Source organism: Cherax quadricarinatus, chromosome 2 (genome assembly GCF_038502225.1).
Source record: "Cherax quadricarinatus isolate ZL_2023a chromosome 2, ASM3850222v1, whole genome shotgun sequence".
Lineage (NCBI taxonomy): Eukaryota > Metazoa > Arthropoda > Malacostraca > Decapoda > Parastacidae > Cherax > Cherax quadricarinatus.
This window is the reverse complement of record NC_091293.1, coordinates 84,307,856-84,317,133: the sequence shown is the minus strand read 5'-3', so window position 1 is coordinate 84,317,133 and position 9,278 is coordinate 84,307,856.

The window sequence follows — 9,278 nt, the reverse complement described above, 5'->3', positions numbered from 1 at the left end:
GACTATGTGTTCAACATACTAGTATGCAGGTGATGACTACATGTTCAACATACTAGTACACACAATTTTTTGTGGCTTTAAATACACCACCTGCCAAAATTTTTGACCTTAGCACTACAGCTTGGATCTCCTATAACCTCTTCATGCCTCTGAAAAAATCTAAGAGCTAGACAAGTCAACACAGTACATCATGGTTAACACTGCCTAACTAAGTAAACAATATAACCAAGACCTGTTCCACCACCAGCTTCCCTAACAGCAACTGGGTGTGGATCTGGAAAGAAGATGCCTGTTGCATTCTGAAAACAGCTATAGCCAGTCACACTGACCAAATAACAACTCTAAATATGAAGGTTGAAGAAGCAACCAAGGACTGGAATCAGAACATGCACACTCCACTGAATGAATACCTTGATTTCCAAGACGACAAAACTGAACAAGATAAGCTGTCTGATGCAGTAATAATAAACAGTCCATGCATTCCTAGTGAAATAACCCAAGAACAGTGCAAAGAAACTGCTATTAGGATAATACAGGACCACGTAAAAGTTATCATGCAAAACAATGAAATCAAAGAAACATGTTTGCTAGGAAAACAAGGTAGTAAACACAGTATTATGATCAGACTTCATTCATATGATAAAAGAAAGTGTGGAAAATATTTTAATCTTCCGAAGCTATAGTGCCGAATAGGTGTTTAATGTGTCGATATGGGTCAAAAATGTATTTGAAAATGGAATAGAACCAACTGGGTTCCCTGCGCGGATGTGCGGAGGGTGAGGTCGAGACGGGGAATCAGGGAGCGGGAGTGTTTGGAATGGAGTTAAGAGGCTGGGAAAACATGGGACCAGGAAATTGCCGTTCACGGCGGCCTCACTTCATAATAGGAAGTGTCGTAACTGTTCCTGGTGAAGAGTGAGGGAACGTGATTTATGGGACCACCGTAATAAAGTGGTAAAATTAGTGAATAATGGTAGGACTGGTGGCGACTGGTGCGACGCCATGGAGTGTGTCCAGGGGAAAATACCCGTGATTTAATCATCACTCATCGGTCTCAGATCTTAATGGAGTGACCTCTAATGTGCATAATAATTATGAGACATTAAATCGTCTTGTGAATTGTAATGTAATCAGTGACAATAACACTAAGTTAAGAGAATGCGTGAAGTGAAATAAGTCGCCTTGCTCCGAGTGAACACGTGTAGACCTCGTGGTTCCTGTCCTGAGGATAGTGAAGTTTTTATGGAGTCATGACTTCTAAACCGGGACAAACCAATGGATACCTCGTCCTGCTGGAATAAGAACTGTGTCGGTGTAGCAGGACATCGAAATGAGATGGTGAATGGAGGAAATAAGGAGCATCAATCACCCACAGTTAAGTAACCCTTCTAGTTATAACAAACTGATACTGGCCAGTTAGGTATGTTGTAATTGGATAGGTTGTGGGTGATCCAGCTACATCAAGTGACCACCAGAGAATATCTGGTAAGTGGTGGTATTATATAGAAGTGTTTTTCCTTGATGGATATATCCATGTGTAACCTACCCCCCCCCCTTCATTCAGTTAAACTAATATAATCTATACAGTCCACAATTAATCAGTAGCGCCGTACTTGCGGGTGCTACTCGTCATACTGGTCTCGGATAGATATGGGTAAGCTTGTGAGGTCGAAGGAACCACCTGCAGTGACCAGGGGTGGCTAAGTTTTCTCACATGTCTACACAGGGTGACTACGGTAAACAATATGGTTGTTGTCTCCCAATGCGATTACTTGTATGAATGTAATGTTGAGGTGCATACAGGTAACCCCTATAAAAATTTTCCATAGAAAGGACTTAATTAAATCAGCGATTACAATGAAAAATGGAGTGTTCCTCAACGAGTGTCTAACGAGAAAACGTCAAAACCTTCTGTTCAGGTTGAGAAAACTTAAAAAGGAAAACAAAATACATCAGTGTTTCACTCGAGATGGGAAAATACTAGTTAGAAAAACTTCAACAGGACAACAATACACCATCTCAAATGAACATGATTTCTCTACCTTCCTTAGAAAAGCTGACATTTCTGTAACAGATTAGATAAGTGTCCTTAACACATATATACGTGTGGTGCATATAGTGTACGTTACTATTACATTATTGTGAATTATTATTTTTTTTTCTTTTACTAGCTAATACCAGTTACCTCAAATACATTTTACTTTTTAGTTGCTACTAATTGCTCATAATTTTGTGTTGCAAGTCAAATCTTACTCCAAATTAATGTTATTCATGGTTGCTACCTGTCCATTTAATTCTGTTTACCACTACTTTTTTTAGTCCCTTTTATACTGTGTGCAATTAGTGTATATTCCAATTACATTATTGTGTGAGTCCCAAAACTATCTTTTGCTAGCTAGTACCAGCTACCTCATATTTCTCTACTTTTTATAATGCAATTAATTGCTCAACTTATTATACATTACAAATCTGATCTTACTCCATCTGTCCATTTAACTTTGTTTACCATTACTTAATTTAGTCCCTTATATATTTTCTCCTTTATTCTAGCTTTATATAACTACCTTAGTTCATATATTCACAATTGTTAAAATAATCAAAGTGCTTTTCTCAGGGGCTAAAGTGTAATAAGTTCACTATTTTGCCATTATATTCCCAAGCTCATTTATTTTTTTTTTCTCATCTTGTCCATATAGTCACATTTATTAAAAACTCCAAGTGCTATTGACTACCTCAGGTGCTACTGATTTTTGCTTTTAATACATTCTTTTATTATTATATCCATTAGCTCCTTTATTTTAGCTGTAAATATCTACTGTAGTTCATAAACTCACTTGTTAAAATAATTAAGGTGCTATTAGATGCTTAAGTGTATAACTGAATTATCTATTCTGTAATAATCCCTTTTTCTTTCAAATTTTTTACAAGTTTTAGATTAATCACGGAGTCTTAGTCATAAGTCTAGTTGTAGATTCAATATAAATCTTATATCATTTTACTCAGAAAATCTAGTTTGTAAAATTACTCTCATCCTATGATTACAGACATAGATCCTGATGTAAACTTTTTACATAATGAATTACATGAATCAACCAGTAACTGTAATTACTACACAGCAGACCAAGCAAAGACATTACTCAGTGCAAACAATAACATAACCATCTTTAACTACAATGTCAGATCCTTGAGCAAACATTATGATGACCTCACAGCATTACTCAGTTCCCTTCATTCCAATATATCAATCATCACACTCACAGAAACCTGGCTTAAGCCTGATATTACAGATTTCTATATCATTCCTGGCTACATGGCCATACACAACTGTAGAACAGACCAGCAAGGGGGAGGAACAGATATATACTACTCAAATCAACTTGAAAGTATCAATAAATCTTGCACAAGGGACGAACATGGAGAATATATCATAGCCAAATTTAAATCAAAAGACCTGCAAAAACCCCTCACAGTTATAAACATCTACAGAGTACCACAGTCAAACATTTATCACTTTAGTGAAAAACTAGGAAACATGATTACTGATGCACACATGAATAAAGACCACCTACTACTAACAGGAAATTTCAACATAAACATACCACACGACCAGGACCCACAAGTAACTGCATTCACAAACACAATGAGTAACTGCCTGTTGCTACCACCAATATCTAAACCTACAAGAATCTCCGAGACAAGCATCTCTTAATAGACCACATCTGGACAAACACCATATCCCCTTTAAAATCAGGAATAATCACAGACAACACTACAGACCACTACCCAACCTTTCTCATAACTAATCTGGGCAAACTGCCACAAGACATTACTAAAGTAACCTTCAGACTACATAACGAGACAGCAGTTAATAACTTTATAGCAGCTATGAATAACATCGATTGGCAAAATGAGCTCGAAACATATACAGATATGAATGAATATATAAATAATTTTCTAAAAAAAAGCCCAAAGCCTCTATAACAGACATTGCCCCAGAAAAACTAAACAGATCACAGCAAAGAGACTGAATAATCCCTGGCTAACACCAAGCATCCTCAAATCCATTAACACAAAGCACAAATATGAAAAACAGTATAGAATGGGTCAAATAACTAGAGAACAGTCGAAAAGTTACTCGTCAGCACTTACCAGCCTGATAAGAAGATCAAAAAAATTGTATTATGAAAATAGATTACATAACATCAAAGGTGATACGTAAAAAACCTGGAAAACTCTATCTGAAGTTCTAGGAACTGAAAAGTTACCCAAAAACAAAACAATCAAACTAACAAAATCAGATAAACCCCTACTCACTCCAACCGAAGCAGCAAACAGACTTAATGTTTTCTTCTCCACCATAGGAAAAAACCTAGCAAACAAAATACCAAGCACAAACACCCGTCCATCAGACTACCTCATAGATACCTACCCAAATACGCTATTCCTAGCTCCAACCAACCCCATTGAAGTTACGCTCATCATAAACACCCTTAAAAACAAGGCAGGAGACATAAACAACTTGCCTGCTTTTATGTACAAAAAAGCTTCTCAAGTATTGTCACCAGTTATTGCAACGCTCTTTAACAAATCCATTGAATCATCTACCTTTCCAACAATCCTCAAAATAGTGAGGGTCACTCCGATCCATAAAGGAGGTGACCAAGCTGACTTGAATAACTATAGACCAATATCTAACTTACCGCTGCTCTCTAAAATCTTTGAAAAATTAATTCATAGATGGATCTATTCCTACCTCATTTCACACAACATATTAAACCCTTGTCAGTTTGGATTCAGGAATAATAGAAGCACAGATGATGCTATCATACACATGCTTGAACTAATATATACCGCACTTGAAAATAAAGAAGTCCCGCTGGGCATTTTCATTGATTTACGTAAAGCTTTCGATACAGTCGACCATGAACTGCTGTACTCCAAATTAATGCACTATGGTATCAGAGGCCACTCCCTCAACTACCTAAAATCATACCTTAGTAACAGAACTCAATATGTGTATGCAAATGATGCAAACTCTTCCACCCAACCAATCACAATAGAAGTCCCACAAGGAAGCGTCCTTGGACCACTCCTCTTTCTCATCTACATCAATGATCTACCGAATGCATCACAGCTACTCAAACCCATATTATTTGCAGATGACACTACATATGTCTTTTCCCACCCAAATACAGTCATACTACCAAACACAGTCAATGCTGAATTACAGAAAATATCTGCCTGGATGACGACTAAAAAACTTACCCTGAACACTGATAAAACCTATTTCATTCAGTTTGGAAACAAAGCTGCAAATGATCCAATTAACATGGATCATCAGTCACAAGACTCACAGAAGGAAAATTCCTAGGTATCCACCTTGACAGTAGCCTTAAGTTCCGGACACACATACAACAAATCACCAAGAAAATCTCCAAGACTGTAGGCATACTATCAAAGATAAGGTACTACGTTCCACAATCAGCTCTCCTGGCACTGTACCATTCACTCATATACCTTTATCTTACATATGGAATTTGTGCATGGGGATCTACAACATCCAATCACCTAAAACCCCTAATAACCCAGCAAAAGGCAGCAGTAAAAATAACAAATTCCCACTCCCGCCAGCATACTCCACCAGTTTTCAGAAGTCTGAATCTGCTCACCATTAAGAACATCCATACTTATTCATGTGCCTACTACATACACACAACAATACATGCAAATATAAACCCTCCACTCAAACTTCTCACCAATCTAAACAGGACACATGACCACAACAAAGATCTCTTTTTGATATACCTCGTGTCCATATCACACTGTGTAAAAATTCTATGCACATAAAGGGCCCCAAAATATTGAATTCATTACCAGAAGATATTAAAGTAACCCAGTCTGAAAATCAATTTAAGACTCTTCTCAAAAGCCACTTAATCACCCTAGACTAAATGCTAAATACTCCATACCCACATACTCACCTATGTACTCCCACATCATAACTAAAACAATCACTTTGAACCTTTTATCCATTGTTGACAGGAATATAATTGAATCATTGTTTTCTCAAAAATTTCTCAAATTTTGATTCATTCATAATTAATATTCTACTGTACAACTATGAAATAATTACTATCCTACTGTACAACTATATATACTCCGTAGTGTTAAGTAGACTGTAAGCCAATAATGTTAAGTTGGCCCATAATGCCTAGGCATAATAGAGGTTCTCTTTGCAGTAGTAATCTGAAACCAAGACAACAGTGCAGCAGTAATCTGAAACCAAGACAACAGTGCATAAGTGTTCGCAATAAAGCTAATAGAATCCTTGGCTTCATATCAAGAAGCATAAATAATAGGAGTCCTCAGGTTGTTCTTCAACTCTATACATCCTTGGTTAGGCCTCATTTAGATTATGCTGCACAGTTTTGGTCACCTTATTACAGAATGGATATAAATTCTCTGGAAAATGTACAAAGGAGGATGACAAAGTTGATCCCATGTATCAGAAACCTTCCCTATGAGGATAGACTAAGGGCCCTGAATCTGCACTCTCTAGAAAGACGTAGAATTAGGGGGGATATGATTGAGGTGTATAAATGGAAGACAGGAATAAATAAAGGGGATGTAAATAGTGTGCTGAAAATATCTAGCCTAGACAGGACTCGCAGCAATGGTTTTAAGTTGGAAAAATTCAGATTCAGGAAGGATATAGGAAAGTACTGGTTTGGTAATAGAGTTGTGGATGAGTGGAACAAACTCCCAAGTACCGTTATAGAGGCTAGAACGTTGTGTAGCTTTAAAAATAGGTTGGATAAATACATGAGTGGATGTGGGTGGGTGTGAGTTAGACCTGATAGCTTGTGCTACCAGGTCGGTTGCCGTGTTCCTCCCTTAAGTCAATGTGACCTGACCTGACTAGGTTGGGTGCATTGGCTTAAGCCGGTAGGAGACTTGGACCTGCCTCGCATGGGCCAGTAGGCCTTCTGCAGTGTTCCTTCGTTCTTATGTTCTTATGTTCTTATTACAACCCACTATTGTAAATATAAAATCTCAATGTACTGTTAGCAAAGACATAAAATAAATAAATAAATAAATAAATAAATTTTCATGATAATAACTTTTGAATTCAACTAAAAAGCACACTATATAGGTTTAACCTAGAACAACCCAACATAGTGAACGTAGCTTATTTCCATGTCTTGAGGAGAATTACACCTTGAAGAATCTGTAGTCCATTAAGTATTAATAATTTATATGTAACCCACACACACACACACACACACACACACACACACACACACACACACACACACACACACACACAGTGTATAGTATGCAGAGTCATGGAGATTATCAGGAGGAGAGTGGTGGAGCACCTGGAACGGAACAAGATTATAAACAACAACCAGCATGGATTCATGGAAGGTAAATCCTGTGTCACAAACCTTCTGGAGTTTCATGACAAGGTAACATAAGTAAGACACAAGAGAGAGGGGTGGGTTCACTGCATTTTCTTGGACTGCAAGAAGGCCTTCGACACAGTTCCTCACAGGAGATTAGTGCAGAAGCTAGAGGATCAGGCACGTATAACAGGAAGGGTACTGCAATAGGTCAGAGAATACCTGACAGGGAGGCAAGAACGAGTCATGGTACATGATGAGGTATCACAGTGGGTGCCTGTGATGAACGGGGTTCCGCAGGGGTCAGTTCTAAGACCAGTGCTATTTTTGGTATATGTGAGTGACATGATGGAAGGGATAGACTCAGAAGTGTCCCTGTTCGCAGATGATGTGAAGTTAATGAGGAGAATTAAATCAGATGAGTATCAGGCAGGACTACAAAGAGACCTGGATAGGCTGGACGCATGGTCCAGCAACTGGCTCCTCGAATTTAACCCCGCCAAATGCAAAGTCATGAAGATCGGAGAAGGGCAAAGAAGACCACAGACAAAGTATAGGCTCAGTGGCCAAAGACTACAAACCTTGCTCAAGGAGAAAGATCATGGGGTGAGTATAACACCAAGCACATCTCCAGAAGCACAGACCAACTAGATAACAGCTGCAGCATATGGGCGCCTGGCAAACATGAGAATAGCATTCTGATACCTCAGTAAGGAATCGTTCAAGACACTATACACTGTATAGGTTAGGCCCATGCTCGAGTATGCAGCACCAGTTTGGAACCCACATGTGGTCAAGCACATCAAGAAATTAGAGAAAGTGCAAAGGTTTGCAACTAGGATAGTTCCAGAGCTAAGGGGAATGTCTTACAAAAAAAGGTTGAGGGAAATCGGCTTGACGATAATGGAGGACAGAAGGGTTAGGGGAGACATGATAGTGACATAAAAAATACTGCATGGAATAGATAAGGTGGACAGAGACAGGATGTTCAAGAGAGGGGACACAGCAACAAGGGGTCACAATTGGAAGGTGAAGACTCAGATGAGTCAAAGGGATGTTAGGAAGTATTTCTTCAGTCATCGAGTAGTCAGGAAGTGGAATAGTCTAGCAAGTGATGTAGTGGAGGCAGGAACCATACATAGCTTTAAGACGAGGTATGATAAAGCTCATGGAGCAGGGAGAGAGAGAACGTAGTAGCGATCAGTGAAGAGGTGGGGCCAGGAGCTGAGTCTCGGCCCCTGCAACCACAAAAAAGTGAGTACATACGTACGTATGTACGTGTACACACACACACACACACACAGCGTGGGTCCATGGGGTGAAGACATGGGTAACAAGGCTCCGAGATCCTTAGCGTTGTATGGCGTGCAATAACAGCTAGCAGTAATCAGTGGTAGTGGAACGTCAGTGAACAATACTACACGAGTGATAATTAAAGTTATTAGTTAAAGAAAGTGAGAGGAAAGCTGAAATCATAATATTTCAAAGCGCAAACTGTTGGGGGTCTTAGGCGCTGTTGCCACATTGGTAGCGGTAGGCCTGAAGAAGTGACGTCACGATAAGTTGTGTGCCATTATACATATAAAGTGAAGTGTATATAATGTGAAGTGTATACTATCATCAGTGAAGAGTGAAATCGCGTGAGGAAGCGGGATGTATGAGAATATATGGTTATAATCATCACGGGTGAAGGATCTCCAAAATAGGGATTTAAGGCCTACGTACGACGACTTCGTCATCAGCAGCTGGCAACTGTCACCGCAAGTTTATTCGCCTATTTGTGGTTTGCATGTTGACGGCCCTGGCTGGCCTTGCATACTGTTTGATACTGGTCACTCACTCCTGCAAGCTATTACCAGAATTAGAATAGAAATA